Raw genomic sequence first — 14,679 nt, forward strand, 5'->3', positions numbered from 1 at the left:
GGAGGGGAGGGGAGGGGAGGGGAGGGGAGGGGAGGGGAGGGGAGGGGAGGGGAGGGGAGGGGAGGGGAGGGGAGGGGAGGGGAGGGGAGGGGAGGGGAGGGGAGGGGAGGGAGAGAGCCAATTCCAGATAAGATGGCAGACAAAAAGTTACCTCCACAACCCATTAAAGTGGAAGTCACAGTAAAAGAAAGACAGACTCTATTCATTCCCAATGGTAGCAATAGGGTACTTGAAAACCACAGAGAAAAAGGCAGATGGTCCTTTAAAAATGGTAAGCTGGGCTGAACACAGGGCAAGCACGATGAGACATGCATTTGGCTGTGGAGGACAGGCAAGTAGAAGCCTTGCCTGAAACCGAAGGAAGGAGGAAGGTGGTCCTGGTAAGAAGAGACTGGCAGTCCTAACCTCAGAGTAAGCCTAGATCAATAGCCCTCAAGTCTAATTGCATATAGGCAGGTATTTGATTTTGTGGTTGGTATTTGTCCATATGAATTTAAAGACAGTGCTTCCGTCTAACAGAAAGATTTCAGTGAGAAAGAATTCTATTTTCTTACTCTGTGTGACTCAGCAGGAAAAGGTGAGCATCATTCTGAAGGGAACCTATGCTTTAGGGTTGGGATACACTAAGGAACTAAAATAAGGGAACACCCACAAGTCAGAGAGCCTGAATTGAACCTGCCCCAACCCTAGAATGAGAGATGTCCCTCAAGGCAGTGATGAAGAGAAGTGGACAGAATACTGGCAAATGAGAAGGTGCAGAGAGCAGAAGCCTCAGCTCAGAGAGTGACGGGCCTGGGGCCAGGTAGCCTGCCATCAGTGGCTAATAGCAGGTGTCACTGAGGGAGAGTAACCTTGGGCTTGACCGCCAGGAACCTGGGTCAATTTCCAGAGCCACTTATGGGCCACTCACGGCTCTAGAGCAGAACATGCTGACCAGCCTACCTCACACCCAAAGCTGCATCCCTATGGCATGTGATTAATAACCAGGAGATCTCAACAGCACAATGCTGGCTTGCAGGATCCCTTTAGGTACCTGTAGTTCTATGTGCAGGGATGAGGTCTCCTGAACTGCACCCATTCACTAGTTTAGGTCGTCCATGTTCAGGAAGTCATGCTGGTAAGACCTCGTGGGTGTCGCTTCTCACATTTCTAGGAGATCCAAGCTCACAGCAAGCTTCCTGTTCCTGCTTCTCTTAGAATCTTTCTTCCCCGTCTTCCGCAATGATCCCTGACCCTTAGGTACAAGAGTTGTGCTAGAGAGGTGTCCATTGAGGGCTGGAGTTCACAACTGCATTTTGGTTGGTTGGGGTTTTCTGAAATGGCCTCTGTCCACTTTAAAGGGAAGTCATATTGATGCAGGGTCAGGATTACACTTCCCTGTGGGTGTAAGAACATGTATGTAAAATGTATTTTGGAGCTATGCTGGTTTAGTAAAGTGACAGTTGTTTAATGATCCAATAAAAATGGTCAGCCTTAAAAACACAAAGGGTAAAATTATACAGTCTGGGAAAGTTGAATTTATGTATGTAGAAATACACACACATATGTAACAACAATTAAAGAAAAAGAGACAATAAATTTAAAAGAGAACGGGGGGCACATGGGAGGGGTTGGGGGAAAGAGAAAATAATTTAATTATATTGTAGTCTGAGAAAATTTTTAAAATTTAAAAATACACTGTTAGTTCCTCTGCCTTGACAGAGCTCAGTGCTATGGTCACTTCCTGGCCTTCCAGCCACCCCAGGAGTGTTGGGGAAGTCAGAGAACTGGTCCTACTGAGAGACTACAATACTATATTTGACCAGCAGAGGACCCTGGTGCACAAAGAAGGGAAGCTACTAAAGTGGGGCTAGTTCTGGCGGACAACAGACTCTAGCCCAATACAGGCTCAGCAGCAGCATAGACCACAAGCAAGATACATAGGTGCAGCTGACCACCCCTGTTTGTATAACCAGAAGGCCTTAAGTTTCAGGGACCCAGAAAGAGCACCCCCAAGAGTTTATTTATGTATTTATTTATTTATTTATGTTTTTATTTCCTCTTATATACTTTTGCTTTGTTTTTGTTTGCTTGCTTGTTTTAGTACTTTTATTTTTTTTTTTTTTTAGCAGTATTTTCATTTTGTGTTGGCTTTAAAAAATATGGCTTGGGGCCAGAAGAATGTGTCCATATATTAAGGAACTCACCTCTAAGCCTGACCACCTGAGTTCAACCCCTAGGAACCCATGCAGTAGAAGGAGAGAGATTCTTGCAAGTCATCTTCTGACCTCTACACACATGCTATCTACAGATTGATGATTGTAACCAAAACTTGTAAATATATCCGGTCTTATATTTTATACATTCTCCTAAACTATTGCAAGCTAAGGTCAGAGACACAAGCAGCCTGAGTCCAGGCAAACAAAAATACCTGGTGCACCTCCGACACTGAAACCTACCTAGGAAACGTGGGACTACCTAGCACACTCAGGGAACGGTTTCTGCCCATGAAGTGACACCCCACTCCGGGGGCTGGAAAATTCCTAGGGGAGGGCTGACTCCCATTGCTACCGACAGACCTTCATCCTTAGCCTCTACAGAGCTGCCACAACCAACGTAAGCCAACAGATCTGAACAGGATACACTTCCCAGCAGAATTAAATCCACAAACAAACACAAAGGAACAGAGGAACACTGTCTGAAGCTATTAGCAGCCAAGACACGTCGGCTTGTGACATAATACCTCTCTTTTCTCTTTATTTCACTTGTTTCTTTCTTTTATTTTCACTCCTGCATAACTGTTTAATTGTTTAGTTTCAGTTTTTATACCTCTTGATTAGGTTTGATGGGTGTCCCGTTTCAGCGTTCACTCTGTTGAGTTCTCTCTACTATTTTACAATGCCTATTCCCTGTATACTTTCCCTCATTCTTGCTCTCTTTGCGTTGTCTCTCCCCCATCCTACACACTTCTTTTCTAAGACATACTTTTATTATTTTTTTAATTATGTGACCATATGTGTGGGAGGCTGCACATGGGTACAGATGCCCATTTAGTTCAGAAGATGTCAGATCCCCTGGAACTGGAGTTTCAGGTGGCTGTCAGCCTCCTGACAGGGATGCTGGGAACCAACCTCAGATCCTCTGTTAGAGCAGCACAGGCTCTTAACCACTGCCTCTGTTAGAATTACTATTGCTGTGACAAAACACCATAGCCAGAGCACCTGGTGAAGGGAAGTGTTTGGTTATCTTGTGTATCCTGAATCACCTCCTGAGAGAAACCAAGTCAGGAAACCAAACCAGGAATATGGAGGGGTGCTGTTGACTGGCTTTGCTCATCCTACCTTGATGAGCCTGTTTCTTACAGAATCCAGCCCAGGCTGGCACCACCCATCAATCACTAATTAAGAAAATGTCCCACAAAATCTTGCTAGTGTATGCAATGGTGTCAGCGTTTGGAAGCTGATTATGGGATGGATCCCTGGATATGGCAGTCTTTAGATGGTCCATCCTTTCGTCACAGCTCCAAACTTTATCTCTGTAACTCTTTCCATGGGTGTTTTGTTCCCAATGCTGAAAGGACCCAGATATAGCTGTCTCTTGTGAGACAATGCCGGGGCCTAGCAAACACAGAAGTGGATGCTCACAGTCAGCTATTGGATGAATCACAGGGCCCCCAATGGAGGAGCTAGAGAAAGTACCCAAGGAGCTAAAGGGATCTGCAACCCTATAGGTGGAACAACAATATGAACTAACCAGTACCCCAGAGCTCTTGACTCTAGCTGCATATGTATCAAAAGATGGCCTACTCGGCCATCACTGGAAAGAGAGGCCCATTGGACTTGCAAACTTTATATGCCCCAGTACAGGGGAACGCCAGGGCCAAAAAGTGGGAGTGGGGGGGTAGGGGAGTGAGGGGGAGGATATGGGGGACTTTTTGGATAGCATTGGAAATGTAAATGAGGAAAATACCTAATTAAAAAATAATAATAAAAATAAAGAGAATGAAGGAGAAAAATTAAAAAAAGAAAAGAAAAAAAAAAGAAAAAGAAAATGTCCCGCAGGCTTGCCTGCTCACAGTCAAATCTTATGGAGGCAATTTCTTAATTGAGTTTCCTTTGTTTCAGATCTTTTTTCAGATGACTGACTTTAGTTGGTGTCAAGTTGACATTAAAAGCAAGCTGGGAAACCCCTGAGCCATCTCTCAAGCCCCCGGTATATCCATAATCATGATTTCCAATAGCTTTCATAATCTTTAAGCTCCAATTGCCCTAGCAGTATCTCTATGCTCTGCTCTTCTACTTACATCTCATCCTCCACTATTTCTGCCATTCTTAACCAATTCCTGGTCTCACTCGACTTATTTTCTCCCCATTCTTCCTTGTCATAATGTACCTCGCTCTGCACAGCCCTAGAAACTGACCTAAGCGGGGCATCGAAGGGATGAAAAGTTGGAAAATATATAGGAAAAAACGTTAGAATCAGGTGAGTTGGGATCTCGATGAGAGTCCCTGTATAACTGAGCCTGGTGTGCTTATCCTATACAGCTGGATGGGGAAGCAGGGTCACTGCATACAGCTGACCTCGGAAGGAAAGCTATTACACACAGCTAAACAAAGAGGCAGGGCTATTACATTAGCTGAACAGGAGGCAGGGTTAGCTAACCTCCGTAGGAACATTTTCTGTAGTGGATGTGGAGGTAGCTGTGCTATACATTTTCTTCACACACTATTAAAATTTGGACATGGAACACAGAAGGCTTTGCCGTCCCTCTGACCTCAGCAAGGGACGGCTTTACGGCTCCTGTGGTCTGAGGGGCTGAGTCCTAGACATGGCTGTACTCAGGTTGACAGCATACACTCGCTCAGCAGTTTCTCCCACAGTAACTAATATCCTAGGATAATCTGGACTGTGTTTGTTCCTATCATCCCTGAAATACTGGAGTTTAAGGGGAAATTGTTTGGGGATCACTATTTCTTTGTTTCTTAATGCCACCAATTCATCCATGGGGTTGTTTAGGCAGTTACTACTCTCAGAGTGAACTCAAGAGGTCTTCACTTTTCATTTCAAGCTCCCATGTCTCTCATTCATTTTGTACATGTGAGTCCATGACTTGTTTTTTTTTTTCTTAATTAATTTTTCACAAACAAAGCAGTCACTGCTTATGGTAAACCCAACAGCCTAAAATCGGGCGATCAGTAGAGAATAGAGGTTTTCTTCAAATTTAATTTAATTTTTATTCTTTTACACTATGGAATGGAAAATTTTTTACCATATTCCATTCCCTGCACCACCACCCCCATCCTCCCTCCATCTGTTCCACATCCTACACCTCCTCCCCACCCCACCCTGTCTCCACGTGGATGCCCTCACCCCCTACTCCACCTGACCTCTAAACTCCCTGGGGCCTCCAGTCTCTCGAGGATTAGGTTCATCATCTCTGAATGAACACAGACCTGTAAGTCCTCTACTGTACATGTGTTGGGGGCATCCTATCAGCTGGTGTATGCTGTCTGGTTGGTGGTCCAGTGTTGAGAGATCTATTGCTTCTCAAAGTCAGACCATGCAGGAGGAATGTAAGGAAACTCATACACAAGTGTGATGTATGCATCAGGTCTGTAACTAGAGGCACCCAGGAGGGCTGGATGTTCTTCCTCAATCAAGGTAAAAAAAAAAAAAAAAAAAAAAACGGCAACTAGGTGGCCTGACCCTGGACACCAGCCCCATCTACTACCAGCAGCAGCAGAGGACTGTCATTTGCTTCCAGGATAAGGCAGAGGCAATTTCATAGCTAACTGTGGTCAAACAGAAAACCTGGAATAGCAGCATGAAGGGAATATGAAAGGAGAAACTTCCCCACTGCTATCTGCAGACACAGATCTGGTTTACCCAAACAGGGCCTGTTAGGCAATTCACAAGGCCCAGTGCAAGAATACATGGTGGCCTTTTGCTCAGAAAATCAGGAAAATGTCCCATTGGGAGATGTCATGTCAAGCACAGGACTCTGTTCCTTCTGTCACTCCCTCAACTTGGTATGATATCCATTTTTAAATTATCAGCATAAAATTTAAAACTCACCCCTGAATTGCATATTAAATACAGTTCACTCACAAAAGCCGTGATATTATACAATTCATATGTTGAAGTCCACACGCGCATATCTATTTTATTCTTACCGGAACAGTAGAAATAACACACAGAAGTGACTGTTTCGTTTTACTTTGTAGCATGCACTCATTTTGCCTGCAGCTTAGTGACAAGAAGAGACAGACTGAAAGGAAAAAGAACGTGGGCCACCCTGCTCCTCCCTTTCTTTATGTCCTTACTGTCTCTGTGAGTGGATGCTAACCCTGGAAAGGGGCGTGAATGAGGAAGAATATGGCCAAGATGCTTGAGCATCCATTCTCTTAGAAAGCCATTGCCTCCCCACTCGCACACACACGCTTTCCAATGGAAAGGGTGGCTTTCTGGGAGTGTTAGTACTGTCACTCTTTTGTTCATTGTTCATTCTTATCCAGTTGTTTTACAATGACTCTGGACATTTAAAGATGGATGGATGGGTAGATAGATGATAGGTAAATAGATGAAAGATAGATATTTAGATTGATAAATAGATGATAGATGATTGATAGATGATAGATAGATAGATGATAGATGATTGATGGATGATAGTCAGATAATAGATAGATTGGTAGATAGTCAGAGGATTGATAGATAGATGACAGGTAGATGAAAGATAGATAAATGGTAGATGATTGAGAGATGATAGATTGTCAGACAATAGATTTATTGATAGATAGATAGATGATAGATTGATAGATAGGCAATAGGTAGGTAGATAGATAGATAGATAGATAGATAGATAGATAGATAGATAGATAGATAAATAGATAGATAGACGATAGATAGATAGATAGATAGATAGATAGATAGATAGATAGATAGATAGGCAATAGATAGATAGATAGGTAGATAGATAGATAGATAGATAGATAGATAGATAGATAGATAGATAGATAGATAGATAGGCAGGCAGTAGGTAGATGTTTAGATTAGATAGATAGAACTGAATGATATCATACACACATATAATGATATAATGGATGGATAAATAAGATGACAGGTAGGTAGATACACACACACAGCATTCTTCATTTTATAACCTTGAGAAAAGCCCATGTATACCAGTTCACTAGAATCCAATGCTCAGGACACATCATAAACCCTATAAGCTAACATTATGGAAAGGGATGGTGGGCATGCTTGTTATCCCTGCTCAACTGCACACTTCATTCATTTATTCCATCTTAATTTACAAAAAGCAAGTTAAGCAATAAAACTGTTAAGAATTCCACATTGATGACAGCCACGCATTCAATCTAAGCACCGGCCCTGTGCTCCTGCCCTTGTCACATGTCCTAGAAGCCCATCCTGCATCTGGCCTACTATTCAAATGAGAACTCTGCACAGCCACTTCTTTCTCACCAGTATTCTTCTTGTCTGCTTAATATCACCATAAATGCTTCTAGGGTGCATTATTAGAGTCATCAGTTGAAAACATGTCTCAAAGACAAGGAATATGCTGTAAATTTTGATGTTTTTCCAAGCCCTACTTTATCAGTTCATTAACAACTTGTCTCTGTGTGAGAGAACAAGACGGCCTTGTGCGTGCTCCGAGTAACACTGTTTCTGGATTCTTATGATTATTAATGCGGGCTATGGAAATTTCCCCTGAAGAATTGAGCGCCGAATGCTTAAGTCAAGAGTTACTCTTCGGGGAATCTATTCAAACTGATAAATTCTGGGATTAGTATGCTGTGGAAAAACAGAGGGGATTTGGGAGTGCTGTTGGCTCCCATTGTCAAAGGGAGGCTTGTCAAAACGTCTGGGTTTCTCTGCATCATTTGTTTTGTGGGGTGCTAGAGAGCGAGTGATGGAGGAATGTGTTTCAATCATTGTGATGTGTCCTCTGAGAGCTTTTCAAAGCGTGTTTGTCTTCAGTAGCCTACAAAATGAAGTTGCCTCTATTACTGACAGCCACTAGATGCTCACAGTGGTGAGTCGGGCTTCTCTCTGTTTGATAGGCTGTGTGGAGTATAAATATGTCCTTGTAGGTGAGTTGGGGCAAGTGTAGAGGTTTAGTAAAAGTATTTAGCATATGACCTTTGTGTGATTTAAATACAAAAGGAAGGACAGAATTCCCCTGAAACATAGAAACTGCTTGGAAGATGTTATTTATTATTCTCATTAGCAATTATTTCAGTTGCAGGGTACACTGTGAGGCAGCCCACATGTCACTTATCAGTCACCATTTACTCTATCTTCCCAGAATCCCAGGAGAGACCTTTAAAGGAGCTTCCTCCAGGCACGTCCTTCTGACATTCCCCACTAGGCACCTCAACATTAGATAACCGTCTCTTCAGTTTACCAAAAGGTCCGTAAGATGGGCAATCTGAGTTTATTCAAGCTATGAGTCCCTTTCCCAGCACATAGGCTTCAGTAACCACTAGAGATACTCTTCTTGTAGGACTGGTCATCATAGATCCTATGGTTTGTCTGGCCATACCAGGATTTCTTTACACTGGAAGAAGGAAATTAAAGTCTAAATCTCCAAACTCATTAGAGTATGTGTCCCCTTATCTTTAGAAAACAGCACTAATGCTGGTAGCATGTCCTTAATTTGCACCACAAACTCTTGCCAGAATAGCATGCAGTGTAAGTCCTAGAATTTTGGAAACAGGATACAACAAAGTTACTAGGAACAGCCCTTCCACTTCTTTCTAAGAGACACTAGTCCGAGAAGCTACTGTTTAACTAAGTCATGGTATATTGAATACATATAACTTCTCAATCTAAGTACCTTATCTCAATTGAATAATCATCTTAATAATTATCCTCAAAGCTAATGGGCTTTTACCTTTATTCTTCTGGAATGGAGGACAAGACCCCCCACACACACATCTAGTACTCCATACTGAGCTATACCCCAGCCCTACACCCTGTTCCTTGTACCATTTGTATACTCTCCATAGATCCTCTGCCCCTGCATGTACCCCCAGAATGGATCTCATCTACTTCTCCGATCTCTATGCTAACACCCCAAGCTCCCCATATTGATAGGGTGATAGTTTTAGATTATGAGAATTATTTAGGTAGTTTCTGTCTTCCTGGTTTTTTTTCCTTAGAAAAATGATGGACACTGGATTTGTAAGTATCTTTTAAACCTGGGTTAGTTAGACTGTAAATGTTACTTTATAAATGACTATTAAATTGTACTCGATTTATGAATGGAAATCTAATGTTTTTAAAGTTTTATTTTATTTTATTTGTGTATGAATATTTGCTTCCATGTATGTCTTTCTTTGCAGTATGTGCATGCCTGGTACCTATGGAGGCCAGGAAAGGGTATTGGATTCACCAGAACTGGAGTCACCTAATATGGACACTCTGGGGTCCTCTAATAGAGTAACAAGTGCTCTTAGACTCTGAGTCACCCTTGCAGCATTGCTGTTGCTGCTGATGATTTGTTTAGCAAGCCTTTCTTACAAGCTTTTCACACATTAGCTCATTCACTCCTCACATCCTTAATAGTATTTCCAGGTAAAAGAAACTGAAACTGGGTACTTAGCTGGGAACAATATTGACACCAACCCACATCTCTGAAGATGAAGCAATTTAATGACTATGTGTCCAAGAACATGTGAACGGCTCCAGGCTACTCACTTAGTGAGTATCCAAGTTAAATCTCAAACACAGAGATCTGCTTGAGTCGGAGCTAGAGAGTGTTTACATTCATCATGGTAATGAAATTCGTTAATCTTAAAACCCAGATAACCTCTGAAGTCACCTCTGAAAACTGTCCTCTAAGTCCAGGATGCCAGAAAGTACAATGGTGTTGTTGGCCTCATTAGCACAGTAGAAACTTAATCAAGACTTAAGGCCATTAGGAAAGTACACCAGAAGTCCAAGTGGTGGACTTTAAAATCTGTAGGTAAGGCCAGAGCAGTGAACTCTCTAACAACTGACAGAAGCAATATTCTCAGTCTGTCTAGCTTGAAAGCCAATTGTTTCAGCCATGTGATGGAAAGTGTCTTAGCATCTTACAACTCAATGCGGCACAGACCTGCACCACTTAATGTCACTCAAGAACTTACTTGACATGTAATATCCAAGGTAAATCATTTGATGATTAGTTCTTACAAATCAGCCTTCACTGTGCTGGAAGATGCTTCGCACACTGCTGGTGGAGGGAAGTCATCAGTATGTCAGCCCAACTGGGACCTACAATAATGACCTCACAGGTAAGATGCACCCATTGGGGCAGTAATGGTACAACTGTTATGGTAGTGAACAACTGCTTTCTGATTTGTGGTGTGCTGCATAGGAAAAAAAAAATCTATGCCTGGTTCTATAAATCTAGTCAAGAGTCCGTGGCTGGATGAGGTCACAGGCCCCAGTGAGGAACTTACTACTGTTTTAAAAAATGACCATGCTGTCAAACAGCCTTCAAAATATTCATGTTTACACTAATTTATTAGTGCTGTGCCCAACCATCATTAGGGAAGCTTAAAGCTGCAGTGGGTGCAGATACAAATCTGCCCAAAGTACCAAGAATAAGAATAAGTAATGGTGAAGTGATCTGTCCTTAAATAAGACAGCTATATCAAGCTCCGCACACACACACACACACACACACACACTCCCCACCAAGCTCAGTGAAGATAATGGAAGAGGGCACAAGAAAATACAAGAGCCAGAGGTTGAGGAGATGCACAGCTAAAAGATACCTTCTAAATATTATCTAATCACTACACTGTGAAATCAATGGATCTGTGGATATCTGTACAAGATTGGGCCCCTCTACACTTCATCATGAATGGGGAAGAGGTCCAAGAATCCCTACCCCTCCCTGAGGGGGAGGATGTTGCTTTTCTTCAGTACTGTAACCACTAACAAGTTGTTTATGATTCACTAAATAACCTTCCACTCATGCTCAGGCAAGAAATTCTAAACTCAGTGGGCCACTGTGCTGGCCAGGGACCCTCAATTGAGATACCTCCATAAGATCCAGCTCTAGGACACTTTCTTAATTATTGATAAGGAAGGGTCCAGACCATTGTGGGTGGGCTCATCCCTATGCTGGTGGTCCTGGGTTCGGTAATAAAGTAAACTGAGATAGCCAGGAAAACAAGCTAGTTGGCACGACTCCTTCATTGTAGCTGCCTCCATGTTCTTACACTGTTTGAGTTCTTGCCTTGGCGTCCTTCAGTGGACTATATGTAAGCCAAAAAAAAATCCCTTCCTACCCAAGTGGTTTTGGTCATGGTGTTTCATCACAGCAATAGAAACCCCGACTATGACAGACAAGGAAAAGGACTATAAGACAAGGAGAAGGACTCATTAAGAAGGCAGACGTGAGTGGGAGAGGGAGGGGAAAAAATGAGGAGAGGAAGTGGGATAGGAAGTGAATAAAATCCATTGTATACATATATGAAATTATCAAACTATTTTATTTTTATGTCAAACAATGTTTTAAATATATATTTATCGAGTTTGAGCAGGTGAGAGTGCGGACTACAGAAGCTACACAGCTTCTGAGACAGGCAAAAGCGACACAACTTCTGGGGCAGACCCCGTTTCAGGCTACAGACATCCAGGCACCTTCCTTGCCAGAGGAGAGGTGTCTGCTCGGCCTGGGAGGGCTTTGCCGGAGCACCTGGGGGAGCCATCTCTGGTCCAGGATCTCTCAGAGATAAGCCTGTGTAGGTGAGAGTGCCAACTACAGAAGCTACACAGGTTCTGGGACAGGCCCTGTTTCTGGCCTTCATCTTCTGCCAGGAGGCAAGTCCGAATATGTGCATCTTCCCTGCAAGAGGAGAACTTGCCTGCAGAGAGTACTCTGACCACTGAAACTCAGGAGGGAGCTAGTCTCCCAGGTCTGCTGATAGAGGCTAACAGAATCACAGGAAGAACAAGCTCTAACCAGAGACAACTATAACAACTAACTCCAGAGATTACCAGATGGGGAAAGGCAAACATAAGAATCTTACTAACAGACACCAAGACCACTCACAATCATCAGAACCCAGCACTCTCACCTCAACCAGTCCTGGACACCCCAACACACCCGAAAACTTGGACCTGGATTTAAAAGCATATCTCATGATGATGGTAGAGGACATGAAGAAGGACTTTAATAACTCACTTAAAGAAATTCAGGAAAACACTGCTAAAGAGGTAGAAGTCCTTAAAGAAAAACAGGAAAACACAACCAAACAGGTAGAAGTCCTTAAAGAAAAACAGGAAAATACAACCAAATAGGTGATGGAAATGAACAAAACCATACAAGACTTAAAAAGGGAAGAAGACACAATAAAGAAAACCCAAACTGAGGCAACGATGGAGATAGAAATTCTAGGAAAGAAATCAGAGATGTGAGCATCAGCAACAGAATACAAGAGTTAGAAGAGAGAATCTCAGGAGAAGAAGATTCCATAGAAAACATTGACACAACAATCAAAGAAAATGCAAAATGCAAAAAGATCCAGGAAATCAAGGACACAATGAGAAGACCAAACCTACGGAGAATGAAGATTTTCAACTTAAAGGGCCAGCAAATATCTTCAACAAAATTATAGAAGAAACCTTCCCAAACCTAAAGAAAGAGATGCCCATGAACATACAATAAGCCTACAGAATTCCAAATAGACTGGGCCAGAAAAGAAATTCCTCCCGACACATAATAATCAGAACAACAAATACACTAAATAAAGATAGGATATTAAAAGCAGTAAGGGAAAAAGGTCAAGTAACATATAAAGGCAGGCCTATTAGACTTAAACCAGACTTTTCACCAGAGACTATGAAAGCCAGAAGAGCCTGGACAGGTGTTATACAGACACTAAGAGAAAACAAATGCCAGCCCAGGCTACTATACCCAGCCAAAATTTCAATTACCATAGATGGAGAAACCAAAGTATTCCATGACAAAACCAAAGTCACACAATAACTACCCACGAATCCAGCCCATCAAAGGATAATAACAGAAAAAAACGAATACAAGGATGGAAACTATGCCCTAAAAAAAGCAAGAAAGTAATCCTTCAACAAACCTAAAAGAAGACAGCCACAAGAACAGAATGCCAACTCTAACAACAAAATACAAAGCAACAGTTAATTCTCCTTAATATCTCTTAATATCAATGGACTCAATTCCCCAATAAAAAGACATAGACTCACAGACTGGCTACAAAAACTGGACCCATCATTTTGCTGCTTAAAGGAAACCCAGCTCAGGGAAAAAGACAGGCACAACCTCAGAGTGAAAGGCTGGAAAACAATTTTCCAAGCAAATGGTCTGAAGAAACAAGCTGGTGTAGCCATTCTAATATCTAATAAAATCGATTTCCAACCCAAAGTTATTACAAAAGACAGGGAGGGACACTTCATACTCATCAAAGGTAAATCTTCCAAGAGGAACTCTCAATTCTGAATATCTATGCTCCAAATGCAAGGGCAGCCACATTCATTAAAGAAACTTTAGTAAAGCTCAAAGCACATATTGCACCTCACACAATAATAGTGGGAGACTTCAACACCCCACTTTCATCAATGCACAGATCCTGGAAACAGATACTAAACAGAGACACAGTGAAACTAACAGAAGTTATGAAACAACTGGATTTAACAGATATCTACTACATTTCATCCTAAAACAAAAGGAGGAGTGGACGGCAGGAAATAATCAAACTCAGGGGCAAAATCAACCAAGTGGAAACAAGAAGAACTATTCAAAGAATCAACCAAACCAGGAGCAGGTTCTTTTGAAAAACCTAGAAGATAGATAAACCCTTAGCCAGACACACTAGAGAGCACAGGGAAAGCATCCTAATTTACAAAATCAGAAATGAAAAGGGAGACATAACAACAGATCCTGAAGAAATCCAAAACACCATCAGATCCTTCTACAAAATTGGAGAACCTGGATGAAATGGACAAATTTCTAGACAGATACCAGGTACCAAAGTTAATTCAGGATCAGATTAATGATCTAAACAGTCCTATATCCCCCAAAGAAATAGAAGCAGTCATTAATAGTCTCCCAACTAAAAAAAGCCCAGGACCAGATGGGTTTAGTGCAGAGTTCTATCAGACCTTCAAAGAAGATCTAATTCGAGTTCTTCACAAACTATTCCAAAAAATAGAAGCAGAAGGTACTCTACCCAACTCATTCTATGAAGCCACAATTACTCTGATAACTAAACCACAGAAAGACCCAACAAAGATAGAGAACTTCAGACCAATTGCCCTTATGAATATCGAAAATACTCAATAAAATTCTCACTAACTGAATCCAAGAACACATCAAAACAATCATCCATCCTGACCAAGTAGGTTTCATTCCAGGGATGCAGGGATGGTTTAATATCTGGAAATCAACATAAACCACTATATAAACAAACTCAAAGACAAAAACCACATGATCATCTCGTTAGATGCTGAGAAAGCATTTGACCAAATCCAACATCCATTCATGATAAAAGTATTGGAAAGATCAGGAATTCAAGGCCCATACCTAAACATGATAAAAGCAATCTACAGCAAACCAGTAGCCAACATCAAAGTAAATGGTGAGAAGCTGGAAGCAATTCCACTAAAATCAGGGACTAGACAAGGCTGCCCACTTTCTCCATACCTATTCAA

Source organism: Mus caroli, unplaced genomic scaffold (genome assembly GCF_978045245.1).
Source record: "Mus caroli unplaced genomic scaffold, Mus_caroli_1 scaffold_1, whole genome shotgun sequence".
Lineage (NCBI taxonomy): Eukaryota > Metazoa > Chordata > Mammalia > Rodentia > Muridae > Mus > Mus caroli.